Source organism: Callorhinchus milii, unplaced genomic scaffold (genome assembly GCF_018977255.1).
Source record: "Callorhinchus milii isolate IMCB2004 unplaced genomic scaffold, IMCB_Cmil_1.0 Scaffold2, whole genome shotgun sequence".
Classification (NCBI taxonomy): domain Eukaryota; kingdom Metazoa; phylum Chordata; class Chondrichthyes; order Chimaeriformes; family Callorhinchidae; genus Callorhinchus; species Callorhinchus milii.
The window spans coordinates 103,868,593-103,887,648 of record NW_024704743.1 but is presented as its reverse complement, the minus strand read 5'-3'; the positions used below and the strand labels follow the sequence as shown (position 1 = coordinate 103,887,648).

Here is a 19,056-nt window from a genome sequence, read left to right as displayed (position 1 = left end):
GCTGCTGCATCTGTCTGGATCTGTTCTGTCTGATAGCAAACTCTGGACCACAAGGTTGGTTTGGATGAAGAAGGCCCTTGGGCCCATCTGATCTCATTCTTCCAGAATACCCACCCTACAATCTTCCTATCACAGCATCAAGGTGCTTTTAATCTGTCACTCTTGTCTGGATCCACATTCATGAAGCTGTCATTCTTTTGTAGCTTCATAATTCCTGATCTGTCATCCTCCAGGATCACATGAACTTTGATTCTCCTCCAGTTAACCCAGTAATACAAAGTCCAATTGGGTAGCGTGGCCTTATCTGGTCAAACAGAGAGAAACTTACCAGTATTCCCACAATTTGACTGGTTACACTCCAGCAGTACCCCAATGGACACTCTGAGGCATCTAAGTCTTGGCTCTTATCAAACTGCACCTAAATGCACCAGGATTAAATAGGCAAGATGAGTCTCTCAGGGGAGAGAGTTGGACCCCCTATGAGACTAACAGAAACCGTAACCTATGTGGTTAAGACACTCTTAAATACCACGTTTAGTTCCTGTATGTGTCAGACACCTAGCTGAAAAATCACATCCCAGCATCTGTTAATCTTTTTTAGATCCACAATCCTCGTCACTCTGGATTGTATATTATATGATAGAAAAAAATTGAGAATAATGGCATGTAATGTTTCAGTTGTAGCTGTAGATATGGGTTAAATGAGATCCCTGAAAGACTAAATTCCTTCTTTTCTAATTCCACGTGTAAACACTCCTAACAGTGTATTAAGTGAGCAGTCAATGGAAGATTTATTTGCAAGATCTCTGGGTTTAATAAAGAACAGGCTGTTAATGATAAAGACCTACATTTCTCATGGTCTAATCCTTAAGACCATTAAGGATATCCTTAAGTCTTATCCTTAAGACCATTGTCTTAAAATTTAAGATTGTGCAGAATTATGGAAAACCTTGACCTTTAGTTTTAATTTGGAAACTTTTTTCTAGCTCTTTTTGGTTTCTACAGAAAATTAGTCTCAATCAATCAGTTAAAACTAAATAAGATTTTTCCAAAATCCTGTAAGATCTTAAATTTAAAAAAAAGATCTTAAGGCGAAGATTATAAAAAATTCAAGCCTCGGATGGCTTGTTAGCTAACTTCTAGATGATTTAAGCGAAAGTACCAAATGAACTCTCTTGTTGAATTTATTAATTCTTCTTGAGCATGTAATTCCAAAAGTTCTTAGCCTGTCAGATCATTTTGTCTTAAAGTCAAAGATTGCACAGCCTTGTGGAAAGTTCTTAAATAACTTAATTTGTAAGCCGGTATGCTGCAGATCTTAAAAAGACCTGTTCCAAAATTAAGACTGAATTTAAGAATATTTCAGAAAATCTGCTTTTAAAATTTTAATACAAAATGGTCTTGCAGGCTAAGACTATGTAGAAATTAGGTACTTTCCACTTGTTCTCTTCCTGCTTCAGTCTACCACAGAACTAGTTCCTACTGATCCTCTCGTTTAGCTGTGTTCACTTTGTCAACACATTGACTGTAAATAGTTACCTTGGAGATGGGAGAGGAACCAAAATCTTTTGTGTGAAAACATATATCTCTAATCTAGCACGAGAGTTAACAGCTCTGAATGATAGCTTCGGGTTATAACCAATGCAAGTGTTATCGTATCTTATTTCAACAACAACAACACCTTCCATTTGTATAGACCCTTCATCTCAGGTAGAATCTCGGAGCACTGAACAATGGCTTAGTTTAACACCGAGAAAGAAAAAGTGGAGGTGACCATAGGAAAGGTCAAAGTGGAAAGTCTTCAGGTGTGATATGAAGATGAGCAAAGCAGGGACAAGACAAAGGGATTGAGTCAGGGAGTTCCAGAGATTTGGTCATAGATTATATTTATATTCTTCTGGCTGTTGCCTCTACTCTTACCTGAACTGTTTTTTTGTGTAGTGGGGTTTTGAAGTCATCATTTTTACATTTCATCTTCAGTTCAATATCCCTTGTTTTTGACTATCAATCTAGTTAGTTCTGTGTTAGTGATAGATGCCACTTCTTTTGGGGTTATTTTGTTGTGCACAAATTGGCTGCCACATTCGTCTTCAAATACAGTCACTACACATTACAGCAAATCCTGTGAAGGGCTTTCAGAGGCTTTGACGATGTCATAAAGTGCTACATGAAATGCAAGAATTATTATGTTGATTTCATCTTAATTACATTCTGGATAAAGAAAAACTTCCTGGTATCTGTCCTGAAATTGCTGGTACTCTTGTTCCACTGCCTTGGTCCATCCAGCCTTCTGTTACATAGCACTGTTTTCACAGGACCATCCTCAGTGAAAAACAAGTTAATTTGTGATAGATACTGAAGATCTGTAATATATTTGAAGATGGAATAAGGAGGGCTGAGTGGGGAGAATAGTCAACCTCCTTGCCATATGGGGCAATGAACAGAAAGTATCTCAGTGGTAAGATAAAAGGACTCATTGTGGGGATTATTCATTCTCTTAATGTATCTGTGAGCTAAGCAATGAATTCTGGAAAGCTGTGTGGAACCTTTGTTTGGTGAGAATAAGATACAATACAACATATACATGTCACCTTATAGAAGGGCCGCTTCTTAAGCTTAAAGGATTCAATCAGTGCAGGAATTCAAATGTCCGTGAATATTCTTTGCTTGGTCCTGTTGGAGATTTCTGTTGCCCTACAATTGAGGCACTCTGAAACGCTATCCTGAATGAAGGGCACTATGCAAGTTGTTGTAACAATGAGTTGTGACTCTAAGTAGACAAAGGGCAGAGCAGAACCTGGAGCTACTTTAGAAATATAAAATATTGTGCTGCTTTGCCATCAATGACCAGTAGATGTGCAGTGCCATATCTGAGTCAGTGGATAATTAATGATGAATAAGTAATGTAAAATAATAAAACTGCTTCAAATTTTATTGAAATAAAATGAGCAATTAATGACTCATACCTGTTTGGTGGTATATCACTCCTAATTTGGAAATACTTGTATAATTATTGCAGAGTTAGGCACAATAAAGTATTTTTATTGCAAGACGATTACACACAGTGCAGCTTCGTCATAACAATTACAAATGTAGAAGCTGTAAAACATGCAGAATATTTCATTATAAATGTGATATCAAAAGAATTGAAGGCGGTAAAATAATCAAGTGAATCAGTATTACTCTAACAGGGATTCATGATTATTATACTTTCAATATGCAAAATGGCAACATTTCTTGCATAGATTAAATACAAATCTTGAACTTGTCCTGTAGCTCAGTAGTTAGAGCACTTGCCTTGCAAGCGAGACACCTGGGTTCAATTCCAGGCAGGGCGAAACCTTGGGCAAGTTTCCTTACTCCACACACCTAATAATAATTCCTGCAAAACAAAACAATAATAATTGGTCATTTTCAATCCACGACTGTTTGTGGGACGCTGCTGTGCGCAATTGGCTGCCGCGTTTCGCCCACACAAGTACGGTCAATTCACTTTACAGCATATTCTGTGAGCGCTTTGAGACGTCTAGAAGACGTGAAAAGCAGTATATCAAATGCAAGGATTATTATTATTATAACTTGGCGCCGCCAAATAAAATGTTCCTTATGTTGCCTGCAATATACAGTATAATAATAATTATAATTCTTGCATTTGATGTTGTGCCTTATATTGTCAAAACGTCTTTACTGTAAAATGTAGTGATTGTGTATTTATTTGTAAGCCAAACTCGGCAGACAATGTGCACACAGCAACTTCCCACAAACAGCCATTAAGTGAATGATCAATTTTATCTGGGGGATAGTTGTCTAGTTGTGCAAAGAAGAACAAAGTCAGTGCAGTGCAGACACATAAGGCCTATGGAACCTAAAGAACAGCACCAGCTGCCCAGTTTGTAAAAAGATGTGTGTGGGTTGTAAGGTGATGACAGATCTACTTCAGCCTAGGAAGAGGATTATCTGTTATTTTTGTGACTCCTTAAAGAAAAGCTTTGAGAAATTAGAAACCTTACAAGCTGCAATCTTTCAGGGCAAAATACCACCCCTGCCAGTGCAATGTGTCTTCACTCTTTCTGCTCCAAAGAAGTCAGAATCAGATCCTTTGGTCACTGCCCAAATGCTTGAGTGCTGATCTTTTCTCAGTGTGGTCATAATAGTAATTAATAATAATCTTTCATTTAATATAGTGCTGTATCAGTCAGGCTCAATTGGGTTCAAGTTCCAAGGCCCTGTCTGTGCCCGTTCAGGTGGACACTAAAGATTCTATGGTACTATTCAAAATGAGAAAGGAGTTTCTCTGTATTTGGCCAACAATGCTTCAGATAAAATTGCTCATTCATTTCATTTGCTGTTTGTGGGACATTGCTGTGCAAATATTGGATGCTGCATTCGCCTGCAAAATACACGGTCAATATACTTTACAACAAATCCTGTGAGGTATTTTGAGACATCCTCCCGATGTGAAAGGCCCTATATCAAATGCTAGAATGATTGAGATGTGTCGAAAATGAGATAAAGTGCTAAATCAAAATGCAAGGATTATCATTATATTATTATAGAACTATTAATATCATGCCATCGATATGTTTGAAAGCAATTCACAGGACTTACTATAAAGTGTAGCGGCTGTGCATTTCTAGAAAAACTGGCATTGTTGAAGTACAATAAACTCAAGGACAACTTTCAATCTGATGTTTAGTCCATTATTTTAGTAATAATAATAATAATCCTTGCATTTTGATATAGCGCTTTTCACGTCAGGAGGACGTCCCAAAGTGCTTCACAGAACACACTGTAAAGTGAATTGACTGTATATTTGTGGGCGAACGCAGCAGCCAATTGCGCACAGCAATGTCCCACAAACAGTCGTAGATTGAAAATGACAAATTTATTATTGTTTTTGGTTTTGGAGGGATTATTATTAGGCGTGTGGAGTAAGGAAACTTGCCCAAGGTTTCGCCCTGCCTGGAATTGAACTCAGGTCTCTCACTTGCAAAGCGAGTCCTCTAACCACTGAGCTACAGTACAAAGTAAACTGTACACAGTGAGGTTTTCTTCTTCTGGTAAATTTAAGGTAGCAGCGAATGTAGCAGTCACTAAGTTCAGCACTCTGAGGTGCTACCTATGTGAAGGATGCTATAATAAATATAGGTGGCGGTTGTAAATTTACCAACAAGGAAAACATGTTGTGTTCTGAAGACCCCAAAAGTTGATACCTCTCTGCTTTATATTTAATGGACTGTAGAATGCAAAATGTGAGTTGTGCCAATCATTTGTAAATGTGGAAGGAAGGATTTTACAGATGCTCTTAAATTTTCAAATGAACAAACAACGAAAATAATTACAGGAAGTTAATGTGAATCAGACCAGAAAATATGAGATCGAGGCTTGGATTCGAATTTTAACACTAACTCATACCCTTCTTCCACCTCTCTCCTAATTACCATCTTTTCCTTGAATACTAGAGAACTGGACAAGAAAGATTAAGTGACATGGAAGGAGGTAAAACAAGCAGTAAGACCGATGATGACAAGGAAAGAAAGCCTTAGGCGTGGACAGAAATAGTGTTTAATTAGTCAAACACAAAAGTGCTGAAGTGTTGAAAGAGCTTCACTGTGTCAAATAGTCTGGACAATGGAGAAAACGTTGTTTAATTTGCACCGTTCACAAAATGTTAATAATATTAATAATTCTTGCATGTCTTTTAGTCCCTTTCATATTGGGAGGATATCTCAAAGAGCTTTGCAAGATTTGCTGTAAAGTGCAGTGACTGTGTATTTTATAGACAAATCCGGCAGCCAATTTGCACACAGCAATGTCCCACAAAAAGCTATGAGGTAAATGATCAATTTCTAAAAGCCGCCAAGTATGAAAACGGCCAGAGAGCAAAAAATTAGACTGCGGGGAAATGGCATTCGTATCTCATGTCACACTTTGGCAGCTTTTGGAAACTGCAATTCACTGTCTCGAAAATATTGCAAGTTTGCTGAGAAAATGGCACAATTAGCACTTAAGACCCATTTTGTGAATATCACAGATTTGACCGACCCCAATATTCGGTTTAGAAACTGGCTCTAGTAATTTAATTAGACAAGAATAAAGAACTCCATTGCATTAGACTGTTCTGCGATGGGGTTGCTGGAGTGCTCCTGAACGGGGTGCAGGGACAATTGGATGGAAAGATATAGGAAAGTCAGTGTGAATTCTGATGAGGATATGAATGTGTTGGCCAGATTTTCATGATAAATCAGATGAGGAGTCTGTAGGGTAGTGGTTATCGCACTTGCCTCGCAAGCGAAATGACCCAGGTTTGATTCCTGGGCAGGGCAAAACCAAGTAGTAAGCAAGTTCTCTTACTCCACACATCTCTGTTTACCTAGCAGTAAGTAGGAAACTGGTTGTTAGTCAATTGGCAGATCACTTTTCTGGGGGTAATAATCCCTCTTAAAAAAAAGTGGTCACTCAATCCACAACTGTTTGTGGGATACTGCTGTGTGCAATTGGCTGCCGTGTTTTGCCCATAAAATACAGTCAATTAACTGTACAATGTATTCTGTGAAGTGCTTTGAGACATCTCAATGAGGCGATCGCCTCATCCTCCTTGACCTCTCTGCTGCCTTCGATACCGTTCACCACTCTATCCTCCTCCACCACATCTCCTCTCACCTCAACAGTTTTGTCCATGAATGGTTCAGATCCTAATTCTCCACTTCATATCCACAAATGGCTTCTCCTCTAGCCCCCGCACTGTTTCATGTGGAGTTCCTCAGGGCTCTGTCCGTGGCCCCTCCTTTTCAGTATCTATATGCTCTCTCGTGGTGATACCACTACACAAACAATTTCCACATGTATGCGGGTGACACCTTACTCTATCTCTCTGCCTCCACTCTCGACTCCAGGACCACTGCTGTCCTGACCGAATGTTTGTCACATCAAGTACTGGATGAGAGCTAACTTTCTGCAGTTGAACATCAAAAAGACCGAGGCCCTCCTGATTAGCTCCCATCTTCACTTCCACATCTCAGGCACTGACAGCATCACCATCCAAGGATGCACACTTACCTTATTAATCTACAGTCCGGAACCTTGGTATCTTGTTTGAGCCTCAACTATTCTTTCTACCCCATATCTGTACCATGACCCGCTCTGCCTTCCTCCACCTCCCCAACACCACCCGGCTCTGCCACTGTCTCACACGTCAGGCCGCTGAGACCCTCATATACGCAAACTGCCTGTTTGTCGGCCTCGCCACCTCCTCCCGATTATTTAGAACTCTGGCAACCCGTGTACTCTCCCATATCAGGCTACGCGATTCTATCACCCCATCCTTGCCTGACTCGACTGGCTTCCCATCACACAGAGGATACAGTTCAAGAACCTGGTCCTCACCTTCAAAGCCCTCCATGGCCTTACTCTCCCCTACCGCTGCAACCTTCTGAACCCCTAGCAACCTGCCCAATCGCTCTGCTCAGCGGGGTCCGGACTGTCGCCTGCCTCGCTCGCCCCACCATTGTCTCGGGCAGGCCTTCTGCCACTCTGCCCCCACTGGAACTCCATTCCGCAGTCCCTCCTCCTTGCCCCCTCCCTTGTCTCCTTCAAGAACTATCTCAAGACCCTCCTCTTGAACCGTGCCTTCGGTTACCCTGCTTCCCCTCCTGCTCTCCACCTTCCCGCCCCCTGCTCTCCACCCCCAACGACCCCCAGCTTGGGTTCGAAATACTAATTGTCCAATGCCTTGGCATGTCCTCCCGACGTGAAAGGCGCTATATAAATGTAATTTTGTTTCTGTTGTAAGAATAACAATAATAATATCCTTGCATTTGATATAGCACTTTTCATGTCTTCTAGACATCTCAAAGTGCTTCACAGAATATACTGTAAAGTGAATTGACTGTATATTTGTGGGCACACGGGAATGTCCCACAAGCAGTCGTGGATTGAAGTGAACAATTTATTACTGTTTTTTTTCTTGAGGGATTATTATCAGGCGTGTGAAGTAAAGAAATTTGTCCAAGATTTCGCCCTGCCAGGATTCAACCCAGGTCTCTCGCTTGCGAGGCACATATTCTAACCACTGAGCTACAGGACTCACCTTGATATAGTGCCTTACAGAATATGGCGTTATATCAAATGCAAGGATTATTATTTATTCTTATATGATGAAAACTTGTTGGCGATATGAAAAGGGATTGCATGTGTTTTGTGAACTTTAGGCAGATATAGATATCACCATCCTGTGATGGTATCTGAGAGTTGTGCAGAATTATGGAATAGCTGGAAGGATTACCTGACTGCTAATTGGAATATAGGAGACTTAGAATCATAGTATCATAGAACGTTAAAGCACAGAAGGAGAATATTCAATCTACTGTGCCTGTGCCAGCTCTTTGGAAGAGCTACCCGATGAGTCTCACTCCACCGTTCTTTCCCCTTATCCTTTTTCCTTTTCAAGTATCTATCTAATTCCCTTTTGAAAATTGTTATAGAATTGTGAGAAAATTGTAGGAAAATAACAGAATAGTTCTAAATTAAGACAGGGTAAATCAAGACTCTATCCTGGTCTACCTCATGTATGATAGATCATATCGTAAATGAGGTAGAGATGATAAAGCCGTGACTGTGAAAATGTAAAGGTCGACCAGAGCCAGACATGGAATATGTGTAGATGATAATACCATTCCGTTTAATCCGTGTTTATTGCCAATTGCTGGCACGGACTGGTTGGGCTATAGAAGTGTAATTTGTTTGTTTCTTTATGCTGAATGGCCTGCTTACATGCTGTATCATTCTATGTAATGCATTGAGAGCTGAAGGAAAGGAGTTGAGACTCAGCATTATTAATCCAGAGAGAATTGATATGTCCACAGTGTAAGGAAGAATATAACTCAGAAATTGTATCTTCAGAGGAGGATATTAGAAAGAGGTAAAGATGTGCATTATTTTAGTTGGAATTTTCCTGACCGAAACCATTCTCGAGAGGAGTACCATGGAAGTGAAATTGCGAGTGATGAAGATACATCCAGTTGACAGCTTTATATGGTCCTGAGTGTTGGAATTTTTAGAAGGCGTAGAAGCGGAAACTGCATGCTTCTGAAATGCTAGAAAGCTATTACATATTGAGTGAGATGACTGAATGAGCAATCCTGAAGTATTGGGGATGGACCTGTCTATGGTAATCTTGCCTAATGAGGCAGAATTGTGGTGGCAGGTTAGATGGTGGTTGGAAATTCTAACCACGTGTCCTTGATCCCTACTGCTGATGTTAGTTAATGATAGGCATTTCCCCGAGGCTGTTATGTGATCCTGTCTGTTTTTTTTTCTGAAGTTGAAGGCAGGACAGCCTGATCATTAACAACAGGTATGATACATCTGGGTATAGATATGGACCGCTGTGGATTTGGCAGTAAATAACTGGACAGGACATTGAAACATTTCAATGTTCTTTTTTTAAAACACACAGTCACTACACTTTACAGAAGCGTTTTGAGACATTCTTGATGTTTTAAGTGCTATAACAAGTGAAGTGATTATCATTATGTAGCTCAGCGGTTAGAGCATTCGCTTTGCAAGTGAGAGACCTGAGTTCAATTCCAGACAGGGTGAAACTTTGGGCAAGTTTCCTTACTCCACACGCCTAATAATAATCCCTCCAAAAAACAAAACAATAATAAATTGGTCATTTTCATTCCACGACTGTTTGTGGGACATTGCTGTGCGCAATTGGCTGCCGCGTTCGCCCACAAATATACAGTCAATTCACTTTACAGTATATTCTGTGAAGTGCTTTGGGACGTCTAGAAGACGTGAAAAGCACTATATCAAATGCAAGGATTATTATTATTATTGTTGTTATTATTATAGTCTAAGATGACTATGTCTAGGCTGTCTAGACTGTGTCACGTAACGGGGAATTGGGATTAATTAACCTGTGCTTTGGATGAGACCAGAAACTGAGGTCCCATCTGCCTATTCAGGTGAATGTTGAAGAGCCTTTGGCACTATTCAAAAAGAGAAGGGAGTTTCTCCCAGTGTCCTGGTCAACAATCCCCCAACTAAATTGGTCACTCTCCATGGCTGTTTGTGAGACATTCCTTTGCACAACTGGTTGCCACATTTCACCAACAAAATAAACAGTCAATGCATTTACAATATATCCTGCGAAGTGTTTTGAGAAATGTCAACAACACGATAAGGTGCTACATCAAATGTAAGGATTATTATTATTATGATTATTATTATTATTATTATGTTATTACAGTTTAAATCACTCAGTAGAGGTCATTTCTGGAGTCCTGTGGCTCAGTGGTTAGAGTACTCGCTTTGCAAGTGAGAGACCGGAGTTCAATTCCAGGCAGGGCGAAACCCTGGGCAAGTTTCCTTACTCCACACGCCTAATAATAATCCCTCCAAAAACAATAATAAATTGGTCATTTTCAATCTACGACTGTTTGTGGGACATTGCTGTGCGCAATTGGCTGCCGCGTTTGCCCACATATATACAGTCAATTCATTTTACAGTGTATTCTGTGAAGCGCTTTGGGACGTCCTCCCGACGTGAAAAGCGCTATATCAAATGCAAGGATTATTATTATTATTATTTCTAAATAGTTTTCAGTGATGGGTCAGCCAGACCAATAACATTGCTACGTTACATATGAATAGATGTTATTTTTCTTAGTATATTTGAGCTTCCTAAAATAGCTAATTTTTTGCATTACGTTGATATTTTGTTCACCCATTATTTTGTGAAGCCATTTTTGAATAGTCTTAATAGCCCCAGTTGTACCAATGATTATAGGAACAGTGGATCCCTGCAGTGTATTGGTTAGAGCACTTGCCTCACAAGCGAGTGGACCCGCGTTCGATTCCCGGGCAGGATTAAACTTTAGGCAAGTTTCTTTACTCCCCACATCTCCTAGCAGTAAATGGGAACCCGGTCATTAGTCGATTGGCGGATCGCTAACTGGGGGTAATAATCCCTCAAAAAAAATTTAAACCCTTAAAATTCTTTCCCATTGTCACAGTCACTGGCATTAATAGACATCCTAGCTGTGAATGTTAAACCAATTAAATGCCTCCCAGTATCTCCTGTTTGCCTTTGTTTCAAGAAGTGTTTTCAGATTGGCAAGTTTCCAATGCTGCCTTTCAATCAAAATGTCTGTAATAGTTAATCACCTGAGCCACTGTCCTTCTTTCCAGACCACACTAACTCCTTCATTTATAATCCGTGACTGTTTGTGAGACACTGCTGTGCACAATAGGCTGCCAATTCATTTTACGATATATTCTGTGAAGCACTTTGAGATGTCTCAACGGCGTGATAAGGCGCTACACCAAATGTAAGGAATATTATTATTATTCTTGTAGGTGTTTGACTTATCACTATTGGTTTTGAGGCCGGAATGGAGTTCAAATGCAAGGATTATTATTATTATTATTAACTATTAAGCATTCAATTTGTAGATCAATATATTTCATAATAATTATGATAGTTATTCCTTAATAATCGTGATAGTAATATTATCATGATTATCATGGAACAATGTATAGCCCAGAGATCTATTACAAAGGGATACACGATCTCTTACAATTTCTGTCTGGAGAATTTGTGCCCAAAAGGCACAAATGGAAAATGTACTGTACGAAGATTTTTGACTCAAAGTTGAACATTTCAAACACAGATTATACAGGTTCATACAGTGCATTCTGTGAGGCGCTTTGAGACGCATGGAGGATGTGGTGGGGCACTGTGTCAAAGGTAAGGATTAACATAATTATAAATGAAGGAGTTAATGTGGTCTGAAAGAACGACAGTGGCTCAGGTGATTAACTATTACAGCCATTTTGATTGAAAGACAGCATTGGAAACTTGCCAATCTGAAAACACTTCTTGAAACAAAGGCAAACAGGAGATACTGGGAGGCACTTAATTGGTTTAACATTCACAGCTAGGATGTCTATTAACGCGAGTGACTGTGATAATGGGAAAAAAGTTTAAGGGTTTAAATTTAAGATTCATAAATTTAAGCAAGTGGGGAATAAAAAGTTTGAGGAACCAAACAGGAGTTGAATTGCATTATTGGCAGTGTCTCCTGGCCAGCTCCCAGGAATGGCAAGTATTATTTCTTTATTATTTGTGTTGTCCTGTGTTTTTGTAACTACTGCATTAAGATTTCCATTGTGTAGTCATATCAGGTTAAAATAAAAACCCTTTTGAATGAGACACGTCTGGTCTCGGTATAAATTAAAGAGAACCCAACATCTCCCCCCTTAATTTTCTTTTCACACCCCTCATACCATACTCAGTTCTCAGTTTAATAGGCAAGTGTAGCTTTCCAGTAGCTCACTCAAATGACCATCTTTCATGTGTGAGTTGAGGGTTTATACTTGTGATCAATTCCCCTGCAACTTTGAAGTTTACACTATAAAGCTGGAGTGAATTGACTTATATATTTTAGAGATCAGCATAAAATAGGCCCCAGTGAGTGTCGGTGGCATACTCAGCCGTGGGAGGCATCAGAGCCAGGCCTGCTCCTGTCCTCATTTGATATTAATATATGCACACTTTCAGCATGAGTTACTAGTTAAAATTCAGGAGCAGGAACCATGGCGATTTTTTCCCCTACCTCACATGAGGAGACTGGGCCAAGCATTGCTTGCAATCAACTAATTCAAGAGAAACCAGGATTTGAGTAAAACATTTGTGACAAGTATGCCTTGATAATCCATCCACAACTTTCTATCGTTTTACATATTTATAGTACACTGAATGGTTTGTACAATAGTGAATTGACTATATATATGAACGGAGAAGCCTGCCATTAAAAACAATGAATAAATGTTGTAGGAGGATAGACATTAAAGGTTAATACTAATGCATTTCAGCAGCATCAGAAAATGTAAACTATAATGTAACTTCTGGATACAATGCATAATGTGCCATTTATAAATGTGTCATTGACAAGTTAGAAAACCTAAAGCATTAATGCACTTTCAAATTAAAACTTTACAAAACAAAGATAAGTTTCTTGTCATAGTCAAAATGAATTCTGGACAGCTAGGAGATACTAACCTGTATCATAATACAAGTATATTGGTAATTGATTCTGTCCCGTCAATTTAGACTGATCTAATCAGCATTTTAAAAAAAATACGTAGCTTGAAGGTTTACTTCCCTTGTCATACGTTTCCTGTTATATTGTTCTACACAATTTCATAGAATTACATAGGCCTCTGCACTGAAACATGACATTTAGTCCAATTCGTCCATTCTGATATTTATACACCACATGAGGCATTACCATTCCTAGTTCCCTTTCCCTATTCCCCTCCCAAACCTCTCGATTCCCTTCACCCTCATGTTCTTGAACATTTAATGAAAAGTTATTGCCAACAGTTTTGTTAATTAGATTTGAAAACTAGGAGAGACACCTGCTCTTTTATACATCTCCATTGCTAATTTCAGACAAGTGTTACCTCTCAGACAGCTATCATCAATTGACTGGTATGCAGTTCAGCAAGCTTGACTGTTTTCCCTGCTTCAAAACCTATGTGCACATTCTCAAGTGAGAAGTGTCATTGGAAATCATATTTTAAAGTTATGTGAGATCAGTCTCCATTGAACACCATGTGTGAATGCATGGTAGGGCGGGTCGGGTGGGAGACATGGAGCAGACCGGAGCCTGCTGAACGGACGGAGCGGGTAGATTGTAGGGAGTTAGCAGGTCAGAGAGGTAGAAGGGGGCAAGTACATGGATGGCCTTGAAAGTGAGGACGAGGATCTTGAATTCGATCCTCTGGGGGGGGGGATGGGAAGCCAGTGGAGTCGGGCGAGGGTGGGAGTGATGGGGTCATGGAGCCTGGTACGCGAGAGTACATGAGCTGCAGAGTTTTAGATGATTTGCAGCCTGTGAAGGGAAGAGTTGGGAAGGCCGATGAGGAGGAAGTTCCCGTAGTCGAACCTTGATGTGATGAATGCGTGGGTGAGGGTTTCGGCAGCCTGAGGGGTGAGGCAGTGGCGGAGTTTGTCAATGTTGCAGAGGTGGTGGTAGGCAGTGCAGGTCATGGCGCGGATGTGGGGGAGAAAGGACAGTTCAGGGTCAAACAAAACACCCAGGTTCCTGACTGGCTTAGTGAGGTTGAATGTGCAGCTGTGGAGGCTGATGCTGCCAGCGCCTGAGGCGCGAGCCAATCAGGAGGGCCCCGGTCTTGCTGACGTTGAGTTGGAGAAAGTTGGCCCTCGTCCAGGACTTGATGTCGGTCAGGACGCCAGTAGTCCTGGAGTTCAGGGTGGAGGCAGAGAGGTAGAGTTGGGTGTCATCCGCATACACGTGGAAATTTACCCCATATCTGCGAATGTTGTCACCAAAGGGTAAACTTCCACATGTTTGCGGATGACACACAAATCTACTTTGCCTCCTCCAGTACCAACTGCAGATCCGTCGATGCTCTATCAGCTTTTCTGACATCAGGGCCTGGATGAGTGCAAACTTCGTGCAGGTGAATGTGGACAATGTGGAACCCATGCTCTTTGTTTCCCATCTACGTCTTCACTCCTGCGGATCTAAACTCCTCAACCTCCCTGGGATTTCCCTCAGACTCACCGAGCAGTGCACAATCTAGGCATCCTGTTCGACCCATGGTTACCCTTACTCCCCCACATCCGGCCCCTCACCAGGACCACCTTCCTCTACTTCCAACACATTGCCTGCCTCCAACCATACCTTATCCCAAATGCAGCCAAAACCCTTGTGCACGAGTTTGTCACTTCCCGCCTGGATTATCCAAATGCACTCCTCCGCAATCTCCCCCGCTCCACTGCTCAAAAAATCCAGCTCATTCAGAACTCTGCATACTGACCCAGACCAAACTCCATGCCCCCATCTCACCAGTTCTGGCCAGGCTCCACTGGCTCTGTGTCATCGAACAGATCGACTTCAAGATCCTCACACTTGTGTTCAAATCGCTTGATTCACTGGCACCTCCCTTCCTCTCCGACCTCCTCACTTCCCAGTCCACCACTTGGCACCTCCGCTCGACTGGTACTGGCTTCCTGCTTGTCCCTTGCACACTCCGCTCCACCATTGGAGGTCGCACTTCCAGCCACTACGCCCCAAACCTTTGGAACACTCTCCCTCACTCCCTCTACCTTGCCCTCTCCCTCCCCTTTTTCAAGTCCCGCCTTAATACCTTCCTTTTCTCTTTGACCGAGCCTTCAGCTCCCCTCTCGACTCTCTTCCCCCTCCTCGCTCCCTTCCTTCCCTCCCCTCACCCTGACCATTTCCCCCCTCCTCGTTCCCTCCCTTCCCTCCCCTCACCCTGACCATTTCCCCCCTGCTTGGGTCATGACCCAACTGTGCAGCGCCTTGGGACGTCCTCCTGACGTGAAAGGCGCTTTATAAATGGAATCTTGTTGTTGTTGTTGTTTTCGACCATGCTTATGGTCACCTTCCCCCGGCTTGGAGTCAGGCTCTGCTATTGTTAAGCGCTCTGAGATGCTGCCGTGCGTGGAGGGCACTATATGAGTGTAAGTTGTCGTCGTCGTTTACATAATTAATAAATCATTATCATTGGTTATTGATTGCAGGGTTAAAGGCATTTGGGTTCTCCCTAAACATATGCATTTGCACATGGTTTACACAAGGTGCAAAATGAACCAAATGACCTCATGAACGAGCAGAGTGAGACAACATGGGCTGAACTTCTTAAAGATAACAAACAGCTGATGGTGTTATATAAAGTTTCCACTGACTTCTCTTTATAATGTGCCACAACTTACACCAGTGAAACGTCCTCCTTGACAAACCTCTCAAAATACATTCCCGATCGATCACGTCTAACATTACCAGAACCAACGATTGATCAAAATCGGTCCCCAATTATGGTGTGAGTCACATTTTCAACTGATCTGGTAGATAAATAGTACAGTGCAGCGTTAAAATGAGTCCAGTAAACACACACACAAAAACTTTTTCCAAAGGGTGAGCACGTTTCAAATTAACTTACTCAGCAAATAAGAAGTTTAACCGCATTCAGCACAGATTTGCTTCCCATTTTAAAGCAAGTCTGGATTTGCCCTCTGACAATTAGCAGAAGGACAACGGTTAAGGGAAAGTTGAAACACGAAAGGAATTCAAATACAGTCAGGAGTGACACAGGCTTTTTAATTTTTTTTCGATTTATTCCCCCCAAAAAATTAAAATTGGGGAGTTGTTTGGCTTCAAACTGAAATGAGTGAGTGAGTGAGTGATTGAGTGAGTGAGTGAGTGGTGCAAAATTGAGGAAAGAGAGCAATAATGGAGAGAGGAGAGAGTGAGTGGATGGATGTTGGGCGTCGCTGGAATTATTGTATGCAGATCGTCTTCAAACACCTCCAGGATTCCCAGGTGACGCCGTCTTCCTGACAAGGATTAACATCCCGAAAGGAAACGGGAACGTTGCCATAACCATAACCCAAAAGGATCCGCTCATCTTTCTCGAACCGCCAAAAACACAAAGAGCTATTTTTTTTTTCGCGGATAAAATACAAGATTGGGGGTATTTTTGTTTTCTCAATAGTTAATGCCATTGAGAGAGGGGGGGAATGAAAGAGAGAGATAGTTCACTGATCAGAAAGATCCGTTCTGTATCTTGGGAAGGAAAAGATGATTGATGTCTGCGAGTGTCATACGGCAGAAAGCTTGGAACTGATGTGAAAGTTTTTTTCAAGATTTAAAAAAAAACTTTGTGTGTGTGTGTGTGTGAAAAAAATATGACCTAATGATGTGACATCCAGTACTTGGGGCTGTGTGTTGGTTGACTGGCGTTCGTTCGCCTTGTGTGGGAGATTAGAGGTGTGGATGAGTTGTTGGCTGTGCCCCACATGACATCTCTGCGGATCAGTAGAGTCTGGGAAAGCGACCTGTGGGATTGACAAGACACTGGGCACAGGCGGACGGCATCACCAGCACAAGCACAAGCACAAGCTTGTCCTCCCCTCCTCGCTCATCGACTCTCACCCATGTGTTGTTGCATCGAGAGCCAACGAAGGTAAAGCAACGTGTCTGTAGGACTTGATGCCACGTTCCTCTGAGTAACACAGAGTAACCGGGGTACCACAACGTACAGACTCCGATTAGCTCCACTTTAACGTGGGTGGAGGGGGGGGGGGCAGCAAACACACCAACCTACAGGATCTCTCTTAAGGAAGCAGACTTATTAAGAGCTGTAAATCATAGGTTTGAAAGGGGGTGGGGGTGGGGGTTCAATGCCGGGCTGATAGGATATAACGCATAATTTATTTTATTATTATTATTATTATTATTATTCTAACGTGATCTGATCAGGGATGACCTGGACCAGGGCTGACTATCCCCGCACTCTGATCGAGTGGCTGCGAGACGCTCAGACACAGCCTCCGACTTTGCTTCTGCTGTCAGTTTCTCGGCGTGAATTTTTTTAAAAAAACCATGTCACTGATTTGAGACCGATTTAAAGCCGTTTGAGATGAGAGGGACACACTGGTCTCTCCAGACAGTATTTGAGTGGTTAATGAGGCGGCGAAAGAAGGGGGAGAGAGAGAGAGAGAGAGAGAGGGAGAGAGAGAGATAAACGCTTAAGTTGAGAACAATGCTTCTTTTCTTATGGCTCAGATCTTCCCCATAAGCAACTGTTCAGACGTGATTTCCACACAGAAAACCCGCCAACAGCTCTGGTTGCTTAGATCGACCAACTCTCGACACCCCCACACCCCCCCCCCCCCCACACACACACACCCCCCCCCCCCCCCACACCCCCCACCCACACACACCCCCCCCGCCATCCCCTGTCTCTCTCTCTGAGTTCTTTTTAAACCCATCTCCTCGCCCCTCTCTCTCTTAAAAAAAAGTGCTATTCTTCCTCTCCCCGTTTATTCGCCAACACAAAACAACAACAACCACCACCACCACCACCACAAGCACAAGCAGGACAACAAGTCTGTTTGTTTGCCTGGAAGGCTGTCTTGTGTAAGAGAGCAGAGGCCCTGTCTGGCGGTGATCAGCCTGTGTTGGTTTGCTGGCTGGTGTGTGTGTGTGCTGGTGTGTGTGTGTGTGTTGGTGTGTTGGTTTGCTGGCTGGTGTGTGTGTGTGCTGGTGTGTGTGTGTGTGTTGGTGTGTTGGTTTGCTGGCTGGTGTGTGTGTGTGTGTGTGTGCTGGTGTGGTGTGGTTGGTGTGTGTGCTGGTGTGTGTGTGTGTGTGGTTGGTGTGTGTGTGTGTGTGCTGGTGTGTGTGTTGGTGTGTTGGTTTGCTGGCTGGTGTGTGTGTGTTGGTGGGTGGGTGTGTGTGTGTGTTGGTTTGCTGGCTGGTGTGTGTGTGTGTGTGTGTGTGCTGGTGTGTGTGTGTGTGTATGTGCTGGTGTGTGTGTGTGTGGTTGGTGTGTGTGTGTGTGTTGGTGTGTGTGTGTGTTGGTGTGTGTGTATGTGCTGGTGTGTGTGTGTGTGTGGTTGGTGTGTGTGTGTGTGGTTGGTGTGTATGTGTGTGTGCTGGTGTGTGTGTGTGGTTGGTGTGTGTGCTGGTGTGTGTGTATGTGCTGGTGTGTGTGTGTGTGTGCTGGTGTGTGTGTATGTGCTGGTGTGTGTGTGTGTGTATGTGCTGCTGCTGTGGGCATGTCCGCTCTTTCTATTAGTGTTGAATGGTGTCTGGCAAATGACGTAATGGTTGAAGCCGGGGTCCTGACAAGCGATAACATTTGTGATAAAGGGCCGGATTGAGCTGGTGCCCCTTCTGTCTCAGACATATTAAACACACACATACATACACACACACACAGACACACACACAGACAGACAGACAGACAGACATAGGCATCGCGTTTGAACAACGAGCTCAGCCCGTTCCTTCCCCTCATTCTCTCTCTCTCTTTCTGCCTCTCTCTCTCTCTCTCTCTCTCTCCTCTCTCTCTCTCTCTAAAATCTCACTCTGCAACAACTCAGACGGTTCATGGCTCTCACCAAAGCTCCACCATCTTTCGAGCTGCAAAGATTATTACCATCAAATCAACAGGTAAGAAAGGGAGAAGAGGGGGAGAGAGGGAGAGAGAGAG

General features: G+C 42.4%; 1 protein-coding gene across 1 annotated transcript in view; it reads left to right on the top strand.

Annotated features, from left to right (window-relative positions):
- The first annotated feature begins 18,596 nt into the window (after window positions 1-18,596).
- Window positions 18,597-19,056, top strand: part of trps1 (trichorhinophalangeal syndrome I) — a 137,888-nt gene continuing 137,428 nt past the window's right edge. Inside the window, exon 1 of the mRNA XM_042331765.1 lies at window positions 18,597-19,016. The gene's annotated coding sequence lies outside the window, so the exon portion shown is untranslated. The remainder of the gene's footprint in view (window positions 19,017-19,056) is intronic.